The 20,903-nt window shown below is 42.2% G+C and overlaps 1 non-coding gene across 1 annotated transcript; it reads left to right on the top strand.

Moving 5' to 3' along the window:
- Positions 1-19,975: 19,975 nt before the first annotated feature.
- On the top strand, positions 19,976-20,160 carry LOC116592295. The gene has a single exon (XR_004286451.1). It is a non-coding gene; the product is annotated as a U2 spliceosomal RNA (small nuclear RNA).
- Positions 20,161-20,903: the final 743 nt, after the last annotated feature.

Here is a 20,903-nt window from a genome sequence, read left to right as displayed (position 1 = left end):
TCATTTTTGACTTATTCATGAAATTGCTGAACTAGCTCTTGAATCGAGTGAACATTTTAATTCACTCTGAGTTTTTATGTTAAGCTTCCAGTGAACAAAAAAGAGAATCACTAAAGGAAGAAATAAATAATAATATAATAAAAATAGCAAAGAGAGCATTTCAGAGAAACAGGAAATGCTAAGGATAAAATAAATTTCAATCAAGAGGACTACAGCTTGAAGGCCCTAACACTTTTTCACCTCAGGGGGGCAGTAGCTACTACATAACTGGAAACTCAAATCCTGATTTCAGTATCTTTCTCTTCCAACTTCAATTCTGAACTTTTCTAATTTTTAATGTGACCTTTTTTTTTCTATCAACACCCATGCTTTAGTATTTGTTTTTTGAAACCTAATCCCTATTACTGTCTGAAATAATTGGACCCTAAAAGAAAAACATAGTTTGTTGAAAGGGTACAAAATTGGAGAGTATGACTTTAATTCCACGTCATGCATGACAAGCTTTCAAAATCGGAGTTGTCAGAAGAAAATTATAAAGACATCACTTTTTTTTTTATTTGTTCTGTAAATCAATTCTCTTAAAAGCAGCAATTGTGATACAATAAGAGAGGCTGGGTTTGGATTTTGAGGTCACGTATCATCCTGGCATCTCTAGATAGGATCACATTTTTTTTTTCTTTTAAAGATTTGTTTATTTTAGGGAGAGAATGCATTGGGAGGGGGGCAGAGGAAGAGGAAGAGAGAATCTTAAGCAGACTCCACACTGAGCTCAGGGCCTAATGCTAGACTCCATCTCACAATCCTGAGATCAGGACCTGAGCCGAAATCAAGAGTCGATACTCAACAACTGAGCCACCCAGGTGCCCCATCTCTTGACAACTTTTGTTTCACATCCTTCTAAAATCAAGGTACCTACCTCATATAGTGTTGTGTGGGGAATAAGTGACTGAGGGCTTGTAACATGCAGTCAGGCCTCCCATGACAATGATGACAGTCAACACTTGCAGGGCATTTAGTAAGTGCCAGGTAGTGTTCTTCTCCTTTTTTTTTTCTTTCCTTAAAAGAAAATTTGAGAGAGAGAGAGAGAGAGAGAGACTGTGGGAGTGTGAATGAGCATGTATGAGTGTGCATGAGTGTGCATGAGCCAGGGAGAGGAAGGAGAGGGAACAGCAGACTCCCCACTGAGTGCAGAGCCCTGTGGGGCTCTTCCCAGAACTTGTAGATCTTGACCTGGGCAGAAGTCTGGTGTCTAAGCGACTGAGCCCCTCAGGTGTCCCCTAGGCAGTGTTCTTTGTGCTAAGGATAACCTCTAAGACACACACTATTATAATCCCCAGTTTGTCAAAGAGGAAACTAAGGCACAGAGTGGTTAACCAACTTACTCACAATCACATTGCTGCTGAGAGGTAGACTAAAGATGTACGTCCAGAGAGGTTGCTCCAGAATCCAAGCTCCTTTTTTGTTTGGTTCCCTGAGGGTGGTTAAAATTCCTGTGGAGCTTTGTAGTGGTCCAGAGATCAGGGAAGGATGTTGGTAGAAGTCATTGGGAGGATGTGACCTCCAGTTGACCTGTGACCTAACCCCAGAAAATTAGAGGCTCCTCATTCTCCTTGTCCTTGTAATGTGGATTTCTCCCACCATTCTCTCTTCTGGGCTGGTTTCTGTAACACAGCCTTGATTGGTGTTAACTGAACCCAGTTAAGGTGGTTGTAGAAACTTAAGATTCTGGCGAGTGGGTCCAGAGATCTCCTTGGCTTGTGGCCGCTAGAGACGAGCTTCGTTAAGTAAGTTCTCTTGCTTATTATAAGGGCCATTTCCCTAGCTGGAGTGGCCTGCCTCTTTTTTCAGTCTCTCCTTGCCCTCAGTGTACAGGGGCAAGTTTACAAACCCCGCAAATGGTCATTTGGTCGCCGCTGACTTCCTGGCTGGAAGGCAGTCCCATCTGTTCTTTGGCCCTCTGCCTTTTCCTCACTGGGCGTCGCTCCTGTCACTTCTGGGCTGTTTCTCTTGGTGATGCTCCGGGAAAGTCCGGCTGTGACCCCTTGCAGATCAGGCTCCCACACCTGCTCACACTGGTCCTCCTGGCCTTCCCAAAGCCAGCCAGTCCGCACTGGCCCCTGCCTGCAGGCCATTGCCGCTCTAAGCGGAGATGACCTCTTGCTCAGGTGCTGATTTTCAAGCACCTTCTGCACCTTTCATTAAGCGGTTTGAAACCTCTTTCCAGCTCCCTGCCTGAATCCCGGTACACCTGAGCAGGACTGAAGCTCTGTTCTCTCAGGCCTTCTCCACACTGCTACCTACTTTACTGTAATCACCAGTAGAATAGAACTCCAGGCAGTAACAAAGACTCAAGCCTTTGTGGACTGGGGATTTATACTTACTTGGATCTCTAATACTTATACCTTCCACCAAGCACTTTGGTGCTGGGCTGAGAGCCAAGGCTTCACACTCATGTCCTAAATTCCCCTCTTTTACTACGACCCATCTCCTACTTTCCACTCTCTCAATTCCGAACCTCCTAATTTCCTTTTTTTTTTTTTCTCTTTTTAAGATTTTCTTTATTTTCGTGCACACGAGGGAGAGAGAGAAAGCGAGCGAGTATGCACACGTGCATGCAGGAGCTGTGGTGGGGGGTTGGAATGGTGGGAAGGGGCAGAGGGGGAAGCAGACTCCCTGCTGAGCAGGGAGCCCAATGTGGAACTTGATCCCAGCACCCTGGGATTATGACCTGAGCCAGCAGACACTTAACCAACTGAACCACCCAGGTGCCCTGATTTTGCTATTTTTAATGGAAATATAGTCTATTTCCCCCACTATCACTGCCATCAGTGTTGTCAGGCCCAATGAGGGTACAACAGCATATTCCGGGGCCCTGGTACTATGTCAGACTTGTGTAGCAAAAGAATGTTGGGACCTGCAAGAAACTCTAACAAATTTTCTAGCAAGACTGTAGGGGCTCATTTCATTTGGGTAATTTCTGCTCCCAATTAATACCCTGGGAAAATACAGTAGATAAAACTGGTGAGATAGACAGGGGTCCGATCTAGAAGGGCAAGGTATGATCAGAGCAGAAAAGTCTGAAGTGTGGTAAGGCTGGATGTAATCAACAGAAGGACACATGGGAAGGACTTGTGGTCATCAAGGCAAGACCTGTGATGCTTGGAGGAGGGTAGTGGAAGTCGTAGGACTACCTGGAGATTGGTTGCGGGAGGGAGAGGAGACAGACAGCCTGTGCCTGGAGGTATCTCACTGTAGCTAGAAAATTCACATGTATTCTTTATTTTTTAACAACTTTATTGAGGCATGTTTGATATATAAAAATTGTATATGTTTAGGGGCTACAACTTCATGTTTCGTTATATGTACACATTGTAAAAAACTCACCACAGTCCAGCTAAATAACTTACCCATCATCTCTACGTAGTTACCATTTTGTATTTGTGTGTGTGGTGAAAGATTTAAATTGAGATCTATCCTCTTAGCAAATTTCAAGTATACAAGCAGTATTGTTGCAATTTCCTTCTTTTCAAAGGATGAATAATAATATGTTGTGTGTGTGTGTGTGTAATATATGTATAAAATTGAACATTATTCAGCTTAAAAAAGAAGGAAATCCTGCCATTTTCAATGATATAGATGAATCTGGAAGACATTACACTAAGTGAAATAAACCAGACCCAGAAAGACAAATAATGCATACTTAACTATTCTTTGTTAAAAAATATTTAATTTATTTATTTGACACAGAGACAGACAGCAAGAGAGGGAACACAGCAAGGGGAATGTGAGAGGGAGAAGCAGGCTTCCTGCAGAGCAGGGAGCCCAATGTGGGACACGATCCCAGGACTCTGGAATCACAACCTGAGCTGAAGGCAGATGCTTAACAGCTGAGCCACCCAAGTGTCCCTTTTTTTTTTTTTTTTAAATTTTATTTATTTATTTGAGAGAGTGAGTGAGTGAGAATGGTGGGGGTAGTTGGGGGAGGGGCAGAAGGAGAGGAAGATGCTGGGCTTGATCCCTTGATTCCGGAATTAGTACTTGAGCAGAAGGCACACCCTTAACACCCTTAACCAACACCCAGGAGCCCCTCTGCATACTTATTCTTAAGGATGCTTTCCCAGTGAAATTTTCCCTGACTTCCCATGGCTTGCTTCTGTAGATACTGGTACATGGTTGGTATTATAATTTTTTTTTTTTTTTAATGTGTCTCTTTCCCACTTGAATGTGCTGTCCCTATTGAGGGTAGTAATTTTTTCCAGTTTCTGTATTTCCAGGGCTTATTAGATTGCTTGGCTCAGGAAAGGCTATCAAATATCTGTTGAATAAATGAATGAACAAATGAATAGGTGTACCAGAGTAGTGGGTCTTACACTGTGAAAAGTTATGGCCAACACTTGGTACATAAATTCCCTGAGAGACATAAATGAAAACCACCTGGATCCTGCAGTGCAGACGAGGGCATTGCTCTAGAGCTGACACAGCAAGTATGTCAAGGCGCAGAACCTAAACAGTAGGGACAGGCAACTTGGCTTCTTGAGGAGCAAAAGCTGTTTCTGGATTTTAGTGTGCTTGGGTTATTAACAAATCAGGGAGACATCCATTCTAGGCTTCTCTGACCCGCCGAGCTAAAGTTCTAGTGTGCCACCGTGAAAATCAAGGGAAGTATTGGGGAGCTGCATCTAGCCGCCTGCATACCCTTTGCCCTGACTATTTGCTGCGTTGGGACTAGACCCAAATAAAAAAAACTTAAGCCACTTGGAAATCTTCAGTGTTGCCTTCACCTCGAAACGAAAGCAACTTTCAAATAGTCTAGCCTAGTGCAGTCACTGCCCATGTGCAGCCTTGATTATTGTTAGATTTTTATGATTTTTGCCAAACTCACCTGTGTGAAATTGTATTTTATTGTTTGAGTGAGATTTTCAAGACTTTTGTATTTTATTTTATTATTTTTTTTAAAAGATTTTATTTATTTATTTGACAGGCAGCGATCACAAGGAGGCAGAGAGGCAGGCAGAGAGAGAGAGAGAGAGAGAGAGGGAAGCAGGCTCCCTGCTGAGCAGAGAACCCGATGCGGGACTCGATCCCAGGACCCTGACATCATGACCTGAGCCGAAGGCAGCGGCTTAACCCACTGAGCCACCCAGGCGCCCCGAGACTTTTGTATTTTAAAGAAGTTCTCACCTCTCAATTTCTGATCCTCTGGGAGTATTTTCTATCTTTGCTTATTAGAGTGAACAGAATTTTATCCATTTTATGGGTTTTTCCAAAGAACCATCTTTGGGTTGTGCCTGGTTGGCTTAGTCAGTTCGGTGTCCGACTCTTGGCTTCGGCTCAGGTCATGATTTCAGGGTGGTGAGATGGAGCCTGCATAGGGCTCCCCCGCTCAGGGGCGCTCAAGATTCTCGTCCTCTGCCCCTCCCCTTGCTCTTGCATGCACTTGGGTGCTCTCTCTCAAATAAGTAAATAAATCTTAAAAAACAAACAAACCATCTTTGGGGTTATTTATCAATTCCATTTTCTTATTCATTATTGTCTTTCTTTATTAATTCCTTCTTTGTGTTTATCCTTGAGTTGCTTTATTGCTTTCTTATAAGTGCTCAGCTCATTTATTTTTAAATTTTTATTTATTTATTTTTTAAAAGATTTTATTTATTTCTTTGACAGAGAGAGACAGAGAGCACAAACAGGGGGAGTAGCAGGCAGAGGGAGAAGGAGAAGCAGGTTCCACATAGAGCAGGGGGAGCCTCATGTGGGGCTCCATCCCAGGACCTGGGGACCATGACCTGGACTCAAGACAGTCGCTCAACCAACTGAGCCGCCCAGGCGCCCTCAGCTCATTTATTTTAATGTTTTCTTGCTTAATATTTAAAATGTTTATTACTATTTTTCATCTGAGTATCTCATTGGTGATAGTATATCCTTTTACATGTGCTGTTCTTCATTTTGGTTATCTCTAAATTGATCCTATCATAGCTAATTTTTTAAAATTTTTCTTTTATGGGGGTACCTGGGTGGCTCAGTGGGTTAAAGCCTCTGCCTTTGGCTCAGGTCATGATCTTAGGGTCCTGGGGTTGAGCCCCGCATCGGGCTCTCTGCCCAGCGGAGAGCCTGCTTCCTCCTCTCTCTCTCTCTGCCTGCCTGTCTGGCTACTTGTGATCTCTGTCAAATAAATAAATAAAATCTTTAAAAAACAATAAATTTTTCTTTTATGTAGTAGGTTTTTAGGGGGTGGTGTTGGTTTATGGGCTATGTAATTTGATATACATACCTATTAACATGATCTTATTATGTTTTCTTTTTTTTTTTTTAAGATTTTATTTATTTATTTGACAGAAAGAGACAATGAAAGAGGGACCACAAGCAGGGGGAGTGGGAGAGGGAAAGCTGGCCTCCTGAGGTTCAGGGAGCCTGATGTGGGGTTGATCCCAGGACCCTGGCATCATGACCCGAGGCTAAGGCAGATGCTTAATGACCGAGCCACCCAGGTGCCCCGTGATTTTCCTTAAAAAAAAAAAAAAAAAAAAGATTTTATTTATTTATTTTTGTCTGTGAGAGAGAGAGACAGAGAGTGTGAGCACCAGCAGTGGGGGCAGAGGGAAAAGCAGACTCCTTGCTGAGCAGGGAGCCCAATGTGGGACTCATGACCTGAGCTGAAGGCAGCCAGTTAACTGACTAAACCACCCAGACACCCTTATTGTGAATTTCTTGAAACACCGTCCTTGTTTATTTTTTGCCTATTTGATTTGTCAGGATAGAGATTGTGTCAAAGTCCCCTGCTACTAAGGAGTCGCTGAAAATGTATTCTTGTATTTCGGAGGACATATTCCCTGTATGGGTTTCAGTGCAATCCTAGTCAGCATATAATGAGTTGACTGCTGTGCTGGTACTCAAGGCCATCTTACTTACTAATATGAGATGATCCTATTTGCCCTGTGTGAGGTTTTTGGCCTTAAGTTCCCCTTTTAATTTGATATTAGTATTTTCATCGCTGCTTGCTTGCTTCCTTGCTTTATTTATTTAGTTATATTTAATTCATTTATTTGACAGAGAGAGACACAGTGAGAGAGGGAACACAAGCAGGGGAAGTGGGAAAGGGAGAAGCAGGCTTCCCACCACTGAGCAGGGAGCCTGATGCAGGGTTTGATCTCAGGACCCTGGAATCATGACCTGAACTGAAGGCAGATGCTTAAGGACTGAGCCACCCAGGCGCTCCTATTGCTGCTGCTTTTATACCTGCCTTTGTCTTAACTACATTTTTTCTTCCCTCTTTTATCCCTTTATGTCACTTTATATTAGATGGGGCTTTTAAACACAATCTGCAAGCCATTTGACTATAAGACATTGGGTTTTACTTTTCATCTTGTTTCATGTTTTATTCTCCCCTGCCCCCCACCCTTTTTTGCGTTTTCTTTGTTTTGAAGTTTGGATCTCATTTGCTTTGCTTTGATCTTCTTTTGGAGATATTTGAACACATATTTAAATTCTGTTAGTGGTACTTAGTTTTCCAAAAGCATTTTTTTTTTTAAAGATTTTATTTATTTATTTGACAGACAGATCACAAATAGGCAGAGAGGCAGCCAGAGAGAGGAAGGGAAGCAGGCTCCCTTCCGAGCAGAGAGCTCGATGGGGGGCTTGATCCCAGGATTGATCCCAGGACCCTGGGATCATGACCTGAGCCGAAGGCAGAGGCTTAAGCCACTGAGCCACCCAGGCGCCCCTCTCCTTAAATCTTTTAAACAATTTTCTCCACTGACCTCTGGCCTTGAGGTTGAGGTACATTGTGTTTTAATCCAGGGCAGGGAAAATAGGTGATGCCTTGGTATAATGCTTCATAGGCCTGACTTTGGTACCTCACAGACAGGGGCTCAAGGCTTCTATTTACCTCTTACCTGCCTACAGCTTCCGCGCCACAAGATCATAGGAAAGTTGGGTCTTGGTTTTCCCACCATTGTAAAGAAGAGAACTGATGTTGATATTTAACCTCCTATATTGTAAGGATTCAGCGGGCTATTTATCTAAAGTACTTGGCCTAGCACCTGTTACATTACTCAGTTACCATTTATTGGATTTCCCCTTCTGTTTTATTTTGGACTTTTTTTTCTGGCGATATCATTTGTCTAAATTTCAACCTCTTTCTTTTTCCTCCATGGTCATCATCTCACCTCTCATTGTTTTCATCTTTGGTCTCTACCTCTGTATTTTATAAGAGGATACAAGTTTCCCTTCATTTTTTTTCGCTTATCAAACCTACCTCTTCTGTCAACTTAGATTTAATTCTGCTAATATGTTTCTAACACTTTTTAAAGTTGTGAACTATGATGTACATACAGAGGAGTGTCTACATCCTGAATGTACGGCTGGAGAAATTATAAGAAGATGAACTGTGTGTACGAGCTCAGGTCAGAAATAGAAACCACAACATTCCCGGGTAGCCAACAGACCTCATTCCAAGCACAAAGCCTTTTTTTCCCTCAAAGTTCACGCAATTCTCCCTTTGGTGGTAACCGCTACCTTACTTTTTCTTTTTTTTAATAGTTTGACTGTCCATATGTGTATCCCTAAATATTGTAGTTTAACTTTTGAACTTTATATACATGAAATAAATCAATATGAAGGTTTTTTCTGGCTTCTTCCACAAGTTAGGATACTTGTGACATTCATGTATGCCGTGGTGAGTAGTTTTACATTGCTCATTTTTATTTCTGTAGAGTATTCTATCATTTGTGTATACTACCATATTATCCCATCTACAGTTGGACAGTTGGATTGTTTGTTTTTGCTACTACAAGTGATGCTGCTACAAACATTCTTTAAAAACTTTTTAAAAATAAAACTGTATATATTTAAGCTATGCAACATGGTGATTTGAGATATCATAGTAAAACGATTACTTCAGTCAAGCTAATCAACATATCTTTTTAAAAAAGGACCTATTTATTTAGGAGAGGGGGCAGGGGAAGAGAGAATCCCATGCAGACTCTGTGCTCAGCGTGGAACCTGATGTAGGGCTCAATCCCACAACCCTGAGATCATCATCTGAGCTGCCACCAAGAGTCGGTTGCCCACTGATGGAGCCACCCAGGTGCCCCTAATCCACATCTCTTTTCCTCACATACAGTTTTTTTGTATGTGATTACAGCCCCCCAAATCTATTCTCTTAGCAAATTTCCAATATTCAGTATAGTATTATTAACTTGAAATGTGTATCCTGATGCCCCTGTGACATTCCTTTGGGTAAATATTCTATCTAGGACAGGGTTTGTTGGGTAATAGGGCATGCATATAAACAACCCCATAGATATTATCAAACTCTTCACTAAAACAGTGCCGTGGGCCAGAGTGCTTTCAGTCTCTTTCAGATCATTCATCATTTTGCCATCTCATTTCTGCCTGCTCCTTCCTTGTCCCGCTTCTCTTGTTAAACCCTGTGTCTTTTTACATTGTCCTTAAAAGGCTAGCCTAGCCTTAAAAGGCTAGGAAATTTTCTTCTGGGATATAAAAAGATTTTATTTTCGGAGGTTCGCTCTTTTTCTCCTGGTCTCTTCCATATGGTTCTCTTTTTCTTTATCCTGTAATTTCTTCCCATAGACTCATGTTGGCTTTTCTTCTTTTTTCCCCCCTTGAACAAGGTGAGATGAATCCAGACTGTGTATTTGTCATCAGGTCGGTGAGGAGGCCTTTTATTATTTTCCCCTTGCCTGTATCTCCCACAAAAATGTGTTGATGTATTGATACGGTCCAAAGACATTTTGATATGGTCTCTTTTTCAGAGGAGATTAATGTTTTTTCTGGCCTCTCTTTCTGAGGAGGGCAGGTTAATGCACTGAGCCTTCCACCTAGCTCCCTATTTCTAAGTAAGCATTTGTTTCACTGACACACCATCTATCTCTAATGCTTGATTCTGTGATACATGAAGCATCATGATAGGTAAAAAGTACAATTCCCAGCCGTCAGGCTTCCTATGGCAGAAGCCACAGCTGCCCCCAGTCCCTCACTGCATCTTCTCGCAGCTCTGCACACATACTGACCACCCAGCTCTGCCTGCCCTTTGCGGTCTCTGCCCAGGTACAGAGATTTGGGGTAGCAGGGTAGGGAAGGAGAGGCTTGGGTGATACTGTATGGCACACAGAGGAGCACCCAGGGGAACAGAGAGGGCAGCTGCCTTTTTCTCTGGTTGGTACATTTTTTTTTTTAAGAGTATTTAAAAATTTTTTTTTTAAAAACTTTATTTCTTAGAGAGAGACACAGCAAAAGAGGGAACACAAGCAGGGGGAGTGGGAGAGGGAGAAGCAGGCTTCCTGCCCAGCAGGGAGCCCAATGCAGGGCTCTATCCTAGGATCCTGGGACCATGACCTGAGTTGAAGCCAGCCGCTTAATGGCTGAACCACACAGGCACCCCAGGAATATTTAAAATTTTAATACAGTTCAAATCATTGTGCCAGGTTCATTTCAGCCCATCACTCCCAGACTTGGGGGCAGGGACTGCTTCAGTGTCTCTACCTTCTTCTGGTATGTGAAGACCAGGGTATAAAGGCTATCTGCTGCTTATTGAACTTTAAGCTTCACATTACCCTTATTTTTATCAGTCTTGATGGGTTCAATATCTTTTTGCCAGGGTATGAGCCGAAAGTCCTTGATGACTTCAGTTTTGCAAGGCATGTCTGGGGGTGGGGGGGGCAGTGGGTGCGGGGTGGTGGTGGGGCATTGCAGCCGGCACCTCCAGGAGGGACACTCACAGTGAGAGGCAAGAAGGAAGGACACAAATGCAGTTGTTACATTCTTTTGGACTCTGAGTCAATGAACTGAAGGTGGGGGAAATAGAAAGATCTTTCTTTTTAACTGAAGGGCAAAGCCCGATGTTGGGGGATTGGGGTAGTGGTTGGGAAGGGGCCTGAGGGCACCCTTTGGGCAGCTGGTCATCTGTTGATGTGGGTGCTCTGACACAGAGTTTAGTTGGTAAAAATCCAATGCATCACTTATGGTACATGAGCTTTTCTGTATCTATATTATACTCTAATAAAAAATCTTGTTGTTTGTTTCAGTAAAAAAATCTGTATTTTTTTTTTTCCCCAAGCAGCTTCTTTTTCATGATGTAAACCAGAGTATGTGGTGTGATGAACAACAAATAGGTCTTTCTGTTTATGCATTTTCACATGCCTTGGGCTTTGTTTGATTCCACTAAGAGTCAGCCATGAGGTTATTGATCACTAAGTTATATGTGTGGTGGGTTTTGTCTTATATTTTCATGGCTCTTTCAGCAGTACAAACATAGGAGCAGCTTTATGGGAAAATGTTAACCAGGCTCTACTTTGACCTGGAAGCCATAACATTACATTTAATTAGCAAAGTAGAAAATACGAAGGCAAGGTATATATTCTTAAATCTACTGAACTGTATCAGCTGGAAACATTATAGTAAGGATGCATGAAGACCTGTTGAAAGAATAAAATCTAAATCTACCTTGTTATTTTACGGGGTAAAGGTACCCATTTTAGGATGACTACTGAGATTTTGAAAACCTTTTGAGACATTAAATTGGTTTTATGCCTCAGCATTAAAGAAGATAGTTGATGACATCTAGTGAATTGAAGATGTCAAGATAGACAGTCCACGTAATTAAAAATGTATCATCTTTCACATACCATTAGTAGGACAGGTGGTACCCTGAGGAGTAAAAACTATCAGTTTTTCCTCAATTAGTTACATTTTTAAATGGACCAGGACAGTGGTTTTCAAACATGACTGTGTATCAAAATCATTTGGGGAGCTTGTGAAAAACGCAGACTTATTCACTGTCACACCCAGACTTACCGAGCCGGCATAGCCATGGGTACCGGGATATGTATGCACTTTCATGCATTGCACTGGGGCATAGAGTCTCTCTTCTTGCTTTTCTAGGATTCCGAGACACTGTCCTTACAACTGCATCTGGCCCAGAGGGATCACTGGGTCTGGTCTCCTGGTCCCGAGGGCCCTTTCACCCAGACTGTCCTGAAGGGAAAGCGACTATCTTTCGAGAAGGAATTGTTGAAACTTTGTAACAATTCTGGGAGTTGGGATGGATTTTAGGAAGGAGGAGGCAGTGTCAGTACAGGAGTGTCATGCATGGGGGATCTGAAATTTGAGTGTATGGGGTCACGGAAGCAGATCAAGATCCCGTGGAAAACCACCGCTGAAGCTGGTGCTGTTGATGACGATGCACAGGCTTTGATGCGGGCAGTGTGATGGAGTAGAGACAACAAGGTCATTGGCAGTACCAAGTTTAGTATTTCAATCCAAGTTTTTACACTTCACAACCATTTGGCCAAGTTAGTTAAGAGCCTCAGTTTTCTCATCAGTAGAAAATGCAGGAAAATAATATCTACTCATTAGGTTGTAGTTGAGAAAATGAAATGTAAATGTGAAAATGCCTTGGTGTAACACCTGGGGCATAGAAGGGTCTCAAGAAATGTGTTTTTTCTCTTTCTCCATGCGTTCTCCTTCTTTTCAACCCACTCTTTTGAGTTTTTAAAATTTTTTTCAGATGGACCAAATGGTACTTAACATGTTTTTAAAAATTGAGATATAATTGACATCTCACATATTAGTTTCAAATGCACAACATAATGACTCAGTATTTGTACACACTGTGGAATGATCACTGCAATAACTCTAGTTACCATCAACCCCCATAAAAGTTATAAAATCTAAATTTAAACGTTTTTTATTGTGATGAGAACTTTTAAGATTTATTCTCTTAGCAACTTTCAAATATGAGATATAATTTATTAACAATAGTCACCGTGCCATACATTACATCCCCGTGACTTACTTGTTTTATTACTTTAAGTTTGTGCCTCTTGATCTCCTTCACCCATTTCACCCTCAACCCCCTTCCTCTCTGGCAGCCACCGTCTGGCCTCTGTATCCAGCAGTTTTGTTTTGTTTGTTCATTTGTTTTGTTTCTTTATGAGTTTTTAATGTCACATTTGCTATGGTAGTTTTTTAACAAAAGTAATAAAAAATGAATTCTGTTCATTCATTCAACAAATACATTATGAAGATTTATTTGGCAGAGAAAGAGAGAGGGGGAGAGAGAGAGAGAGAATAAGTAAGGGGAGCGGCAGGCAGAGGCAGAGGGAGAAGCAGGCTCCTTGCTCCCTGAGGGGCTCGATCCCTGGACCCTGGGATCATGACCTGAGCTGAAAGCAGATGCTTAACCATCTGAACTACCCAGACACCCTCAAAAAATATTTTTCAAATACCTCTTTCAGTTATCCATTATTGCATAATAAATCCCAAAACTTAGTGTCTTAAAACAACTTTAAAACAACCCTTAATTTTCTTATAATTCTGAAGTATGGGCTCCGCTGTAGAGTTCTTTTGATCTGATTTATTTTTTTTAAAGATTTTATTTATTCATTTGACAGACAGAGATCACAAGTAGGCAGAGAGGAAGGCAGGAAGAGAGAGGAGGAAGCAGGTTCTCCACGAAGCAGACAGCCTGATGTGGGGCTTGATCCCACATCATGGACCATGATCATGGATCATGATCATGAATCATGATCTGAGCCAAAGGCAGGGGCTTTAACCCACTGAGCCACCCAGGCGCCCCTCTTTTGATCTTATTGATGGTGACTCCTGTGGTTCAGTCAACTTCTGAAGTCAACTTCTGAAACTTCTTAGAATCTTTCTGAAGCAACTAAATTGGGACGGTGGGGATGACTGTTCTTCAACAGAGCAGCCCAGCTTCTTATACAGAACTCCCACAGGTTCAAAAGCAGAAGTTCCAGATCTTCTCTAGGCTTAGGCCAGGGGTCAACAGTGTCACTTCCAATTCTGTGATTAACACCAGTCACATGGTATACTCTAAATGAGGAGGGAAGCATGCAGATGTGTGGATATTGGGTGTAGTGGTTCACTGTGAAACACTGATGTAATAGAATGTCACAGTGAGTATCGCTGTGGTAGATATTGACAAAGGGGCAGGGATGCTAGGAGGTGACACTGATGTCAAAATGTCAAAATGGACACCTGTGTGGCTCACTCAGTTAAGCATCTGACCATTGGGACCATTGAGGTCATGATCTCAGGGGTCATGAGATGGAGCCCAGCAAAGGATCTGCGCTCAGTGGGGAGTCGGCTTGAAGATTCTTACCCTCTGCCCCTCCTCCCAACTTGCTCTCTCTCTCTCAAATAAATAAATAAATCTTTAAAAAAGAGGTCACATTCTAGTTGGAGTTATGGCTGATATACAAGCACTTCTAAATAACACTGAATTAAAGATATTAGGTCCTTACTGTTATTGTCAAATCTGTGCTAAGAGAATTCTGTATGGGGATGAGTGCTGAGGCAAATTACGGATGTATGGTGAACGAGCCCCTTCTACCCATTCTTGAGAGATGGGTAGAAGTTTCCCTGGGAGCAAGGTGGTAGGCTGTGTGCTTCAGCGGTCTTTAAACTCTGTAATGGTTCATATTCCACACCTGGGAAATTTGATATCCTTTCTGAATAGGTGCTTTGTTTTAGAATCTTTTTAGGTCACCAGCATTCCTCAGATACCTTCTGGTTTGTTAGGTGCAGGTTAGCTCAGGAGGAAAAGAAACACGGACACATGCAGCACGAGCAAAGAGGATAAAACTTGGCAAACAGGGCTGAGACAAGACCCTATGTCATTCTAGAGCTGGTCTACTTTAGGGGGACATGCATTTGTATTTTCTGCAGGGATGATGCCCGCATTTCCATTGTTGGTGTTGTCTAAAAACACAACAACTAAGGTCATCTTCTGCTCTTGAAATTCTGTTTGCCTCAGGGTGCCTGGTGGCTCTGTAGGTTGAGTGTCTTCCTTTGGTTCAGGTCATGATCCCAGGGTTCTGGGATCAAGTCCTGCTTCAGGCTCCTTCTCTCTCTCTCTCTCTTTCTCTTCCAAATAAGTAAGTAAAATCGTTTTAAAAAATCCCATGTTCCTCACAAGATAGGATTTCCAGTTTAAGATTTTGTTCCTTCGGGGCACCTGGGTGGCTCAGTGGGTTAAAGCCTCCGCCTTCGGCTCAGCTCATGATTCCAGGCTCCTGGGATCGAGCCCATATTGGGCTTTCTGCTCAGCAGGGAGCCTGCTTCCCTTCCTCTCTCTCTCTCTCTCTGCCTCTCTGCCTACCTGTGATCTCTGTCTGTCAAATAAATAAATTAAAAAAAAAATCTAAAAAAAAAATTTTGTTCCTTCAAAGAGATTGATAGTCTCACTATTCTATAATTATCTTCATGTGTGTTTCAAAATGTCAGGCATATCATTAGATATTTGGTGCTGTGTCTTTGAGCTAGTATCATGGAAAGAAACCAAGCATTTTGAGCCAAAAGACTTAGGTTTAAGTTCTGATACCTAAATTCCCTTACCTCTCTGGCTGTTTCCTTGTAGTGAAGCAGGTTTCCACAATAATATAAACTTTCCCAACTAACTCACCAAGTTGGGAGGAGAATTAAATGACATAATGACACATAAATGACCAAACATTCTTAAAGTAAACATTTTAGAATATCATATAAATATTTTTCAGCTACTTAAATTCCATTGTGGAATAAGTAAAATATTCATTAGTATTATTACCCAATGTTGAAAATCGTAAGAACTCAAACGTGGAGTGAATTAATGCAGGACGTAGAAAAGCCCCCTGGGAGAACAGCACATTTATCAGTTTGGGGCTGAATACGTGATAATGTGACTGTTAGCTAAATTAACCATATGTTCATTGGTAATTTGAGAGTCAGCATGCTTAGACAATGGCTTTTAAATCTGTAGAAGGTTATTCACATGGCATGGGACCTCCATGGCCGCAATGCTAGGAAACCTCAGTCAACATGGGTAAATAAATGGTTTTTGCAAGCCCTCAGATTGAGAGATTTTTAAAATTGAGATTTAAAAAAAAATATCTTATTTTTTAAATAAGAGAGAGGGAGGGAGAGAGAGAGTGAGCAGGAGGCAGAGAGAGAATCTAAAGCAGGCTCTCCACTGAGCACAGAGCCTTACGTGGGACTGGATTCCATGACTACAGGATGGTGACCTGAGCTGATACCAAGACTTACCTGCTTAACTGACTGAGTCACCCCGGTGCCCCAGATAGAACAGATTTGAAAGACTTCAGTACACTCAAGTACCATCACATTGTAACCTCAACTGGTTATCCCTCTCAAAAAATTTAATCTTTGGGATGCCTGGGTGGCTCAGTTGCTAAGCGTCTGCCTTTGGCTCGGGTCATGATCCCAGGGTCCTGGGATTGAGCCCCGAACTGGGCTTCCTGCTCTGCGGGAGGCCTGCTTCTCCCTCTCCCTCTGCTTGTGTTCCCTCTCTCTGTCTCTCTGTCAAATAAAATCTTAAAAAAGGGCATATATCTTTTTTTTTTTTAACATTTATTTATTTGACAGAGATCACAAGTAGGTGGAGAGGCAGGCAGAGAGAGAGAGAGAGAGAAGGAAGCAGGCTCCCCGCCAAACAGAGAGCCTGATGTGGGACTCGATTCCAGGACCCTGAGATCATGACTTGAGCTGAAGGCAGAGGCTTAACCCACTGAGCCACCCAGGTGCCCCAAAGGCATATATCTTTTAAAATAAAAGATAATCTTCAAGTGAAAATCTTAAAATTGCCAAATTTGCTTTTTATCTTATTCTGATAAAGTCATAAGAAGGTCCTTATGAAAAACAAAACAAAACAAAACAAAACCACGATATGAAATTCTGAAATACTCTATGACAAAGGTTGGCAAACTACGGCTTATGAACCGATTCTGGTCCTCTATCTGTTTCTGTATGGTCTTGCAAACTAAGAATATTTCTCCATTCTAAATTGTTGAAAGAAAATATTTTATGTCATGTGAAAATGATGTGAAATTCAAATTTCAGTGCTTGTCAGTAAAATTTTATTGTAAGTCAGCTTTGGACTTCGGTTTACACGTTGTCTGCAGCTGCTTTCATGCCCCAAACAGCAGAGTCGAATAGCTACAATGGAGACCGTAGTAGGGCCGCAAAGTCTAGAATGTGTGCTGTATGCCCCCTTGCAGAAAAAGTTCACTGATTCCAGCTCTGGGGTCTGTAAAAAGGAAGCAGAGCAGCTGGAATTTTCTCCACAGCATAAGGAGTGACTGATATTTGGGATTTCCTGATAGGCAATGAGGAGCCACAGGGGCCCATCTCCCTTGAGAACAAGGTCTATTGGCCCCAATGATGGGAATTTCTTCCCTATGTATGGAGGTTGCCAGTCCTGTAGAGACTTTGAGCTTTTCTCTGGGCAGGTTGCCAGTCCCATAGAGACTTTGAGCTTTTCTCTGGGCATCTCATTGTTCACACAAGAGGAATTCTCTTATTTGATGAGTATATATAGAATACGTAGTAATGACGTATTTCATATGAGGCCAGGTGGTGAAGTATAGTGAAAGTGTCTGACCTCCAGGAACATACTGTCTGGGCAGGTAAAGCAAGATGTACACACATAAATCTGGAGCATAGGAGTGCTGAATCAGGAAGACAACTTTTATTTTTGTCTGTATAGCATTGTTCCTTTTGGAGCCAAAAGCTGTCTTTTCTTATTTTTTTTTAAATTAAATTTATTTATTTTCAGCATAACAGTATTCATTATTTTTTCACCGCACCCAGTGCTCCGTGCAATCCGTGTCCTCTATAATGCCCAGCACCTGGTACCCCGACCTCCCACCCCCCGCCCCTTCAAACCCCTCAGATTGTTTCTCAGAGTCCATAGTCTCTCATGGCTCACCTCCCCTTCCAATTTCCCCCAACTCCCTTCTCCTCTCTAACTCCCCATGTCCTCCATGCTATTTGTTATGCTCCACAAATAAGTGAAACCATATGATAATTGACTCTCTCTGCTTGACTTATTTCACCGTCTTTTCTTTGGGGATCCTTTCTTCCCCCTTCTCAGCGCATGGGCTTTGGGTGGAGCTGATCTTTTTTTTTTTTTTTTCCCCTTCTAAGATTGTATTTACTTATTTGAGAAAGAGAGCACTAGGACCGGGTGGGTGGGGCAGAGGGAGAGGGAGAGGCAAACTCCCTGATGGGCAAGGAGCGCAACAACAGGGACGTGAGCCAAAGGCAGATGCTTAACCAAATGAGCCACCCAGGCGCCCTGCATGGGGTTGAACTTGAGCCCTGTGCCAGAGGTGAGCCTGTAACTCAGGGCTGGGCCTCTCGTTACCAGCTTCAGGACTTTTTCCAGAACTTTGGGGAAGAGGTTCTCTTTTCCTGGGGTCTCCAGCTCTACGATTATGTAAGCCACCTTGTGGGGAGAGCTTGCCTGGGAAAGACACTGCACAGAGGAAAAGCAAAGCCAAAGGGATGGAGAAGGAGGCAGAGATCCTGAGAACACGGAGGGAACCTCTGAACACAGACGGCTCTTAATTCCTTCTCCTTCCTCTTACGGGAACCAAAGTGGCCCATTTATTAGATTTCTTGTCAGTACAAAGATAAGACGATGTAGGCCAGGGTGAGTGGATAGAGAGAAAGATGCAGGAAGTCAGTGATGAGCAGGGTCAGAGGCAGCTGGTGTGATTGGGAAGATGTCGCAGGTGTGGTAGACCTCGCTGGGCTTGGGAGGGTGGAGGTGGGCAGGCGTGGTGAAGGGGAAGAAAGAAGGACCCAGGGAAAGAGAGAAGAAAAGTCTATCACTCTTATGCACTCTTTTTTTTTTTTTTTAAAAAGATTTTATTTATTTATTTGACAGACAGAGATCACAAGTAGTCAGAGAGAGAGGAGGAAGCAGGCTCCCTGCTAAGCAGAGAGCCCGATGCGGGACTCCATCCCAGGACCCTGAGATCATGACCTGAGCTGAAGGCAGAGGCTTAAACCCACTGAGCCACCCAGGTGCCCCTCTTATCCACTCTTGAAATGCAACCAATCAGCTGTGAGAAAAGAGGCATAGGTTAAAGCAATTTCAAAGTCAAGTCTCACAAAAGTGTAAGTTAATGAGACTTCCTCTTATCCCAGATCTTCATGGCTTCAGTTATTTTTCTTGGTAAAGGCAGTCTTAGTTTCTCTTAGAATACTACGTGGGGAGAAAAATGAAATGCAAAGGGAGAAAGATAGCAGTTATTAATGGATTCTTCCGGAGAGTAGTTCGGATGATAGCAGAGAGGAAAAAAAATGCTTTGCCTCCATGAAGGTTGAGTGGGGGCCCCTCTCCTGGATTCCTCGCAGCCAGTCCTCGCAGACACAATAATATCAGATCTGGTCCTTAGCATTTGAAAGGGGAATTTGACCTTTAAGTTTGAAAGGAAATGAGAAACAAAGGGATTACATAATTAAAAATCTGTTTCTGTCTCTTAAAAGCAATTCAATTTAGGTCAGGAGCCAACAGTCTTCCTTTCCCTCTAATTGTTTTACCTTGGCTTCGGGTACCCTGTTCTTGTTTCTCCTGTGAATAGCTCATTAGTGTTGGGCAGATGTTCCCCTTGGGTGCACCGCGTTAATGGGAAAATAATGGAGGCAGCATTGTCATCCATGAGAAGTTAATATTGGATCCAAAATAGAACGATGCATGAGAGTGTGTGCCTCCTACATGTCTGTTAGCAGCAAACTCTCAACTGTGGTTTATTTTCTGTTTGACCTTGGTAAACCTACCATTAAGAAGGATGGGGTGAAACTATGTGAAATAAAGGGCTGTCTCCTTCTACCCAGGTCATCTTCTTTCCTTTTAACATTTGAAAAGAGACCAAGTAGATATGGGAAAAAAAAAAAAAGAACCATGCAAATGAAGATTTGAATATCATTGATATTAAATCAAGACTGAACAACTCCACCAATCGCTTAGGTAAAATTCTAGGAATACACGATAAAAAAGGTAAGTCCCTGAGAAGTACAAACGACTAACTGAAATTTCATTTTGGACTAGGTAATCCATTCACAGGTTTCAGACATCCTGTCCCCCTCAGCTCAGCTGTTTCCTCACAGGTGAACCTGTTACAAGTTTCTTTTTTACCTTTCAGATAACTTTTATATAGCTTCTCAGCCTTTTGGCTAAGATCAAGTGTAGTATCAGATAACTTTTATGCACATAGGTGCCTGTCTAATGTATCTTCTTTATTTTCCCTTCTTTTGTGAACAATTGTTTGCATACTCTACATTTTCTGCCTCCTGATTTTGCTTTTTCACTTAATTCATGTTGGGGATGTAGAAACTGCTTTTTTTTTTTTTTTTTTTTTTAAGATTTCATTCATTATTTGAGAGAGAGGGCGCACACGCGTGATTGAGCGAGTGAGAGAGAGAGAGAGAGAGCGCACGTGTTGCAAAAGGGGCAGAGGGAGAGGGAAAAGCAGGCTCTCTACTGAGCACAGAGTCTGATGTGGGGCTCCATCCCAGAACAAGATTATGACCCAAGCCAAACGCAGATGCTTAAATGAGTGAGCCACACGGGCGTCCCAAGACTGATGATTTTAAAAGAGCACTAGATGTGGCTTCTGAGATTTGCATATAAATGTAATCACTGTATGCATTTATGGCATAATATTGCTTTAGTAAATGATAGCGTAAAAAAAAAATAAAGTAAAATGCTGGGTTACTACTTTAATGATCAACTTCAGCCACAGCTACTCAGTTTTCTTCTTGGCAGCTCTCTTTAATTTTTACCCATGTAAGTCATAGTTCTTGGAGAAACATTAGCAAATAGAAATAAGCAAAAAGAAAGAAATCATTCATAATTGGTATCTCTCAAAAATATCCACTTACGTCTTGGTGTTTAATCAAATCTTTTCTCTCTTCTCTCTCCCCTTTTCCCTCTACACATATATTCAAAGATACATGAAAACATACATATTTAAAAAAAACAAGATCACATTTTACTTCTAGTTCCGTAACCTGCTTTTCTTACCTAACAAGTTTCTGTGACAGTAAAAGCAGGTCTACACCATAGCTTTAAGTCCCAGAAA

This window comes from Mustela erminea, chromosome 5 (genome assembly GCF_009829155.1).
Source record: "Mustela erminea isolate mMusErm1 chromosome 5, mMusErm1.Pri, whole genome shotgun sequence".
Lineage (NCBI taxonomy): Eukaryota > Metazoa > Chordata > Mammalia > Carnivora > Mustelidae > Mustela > Mustela erminea.
Note: the sequence above shows the minus strand (reverse complement) of the source record. Positions and strands in the feature narration are given on the sequence as shown.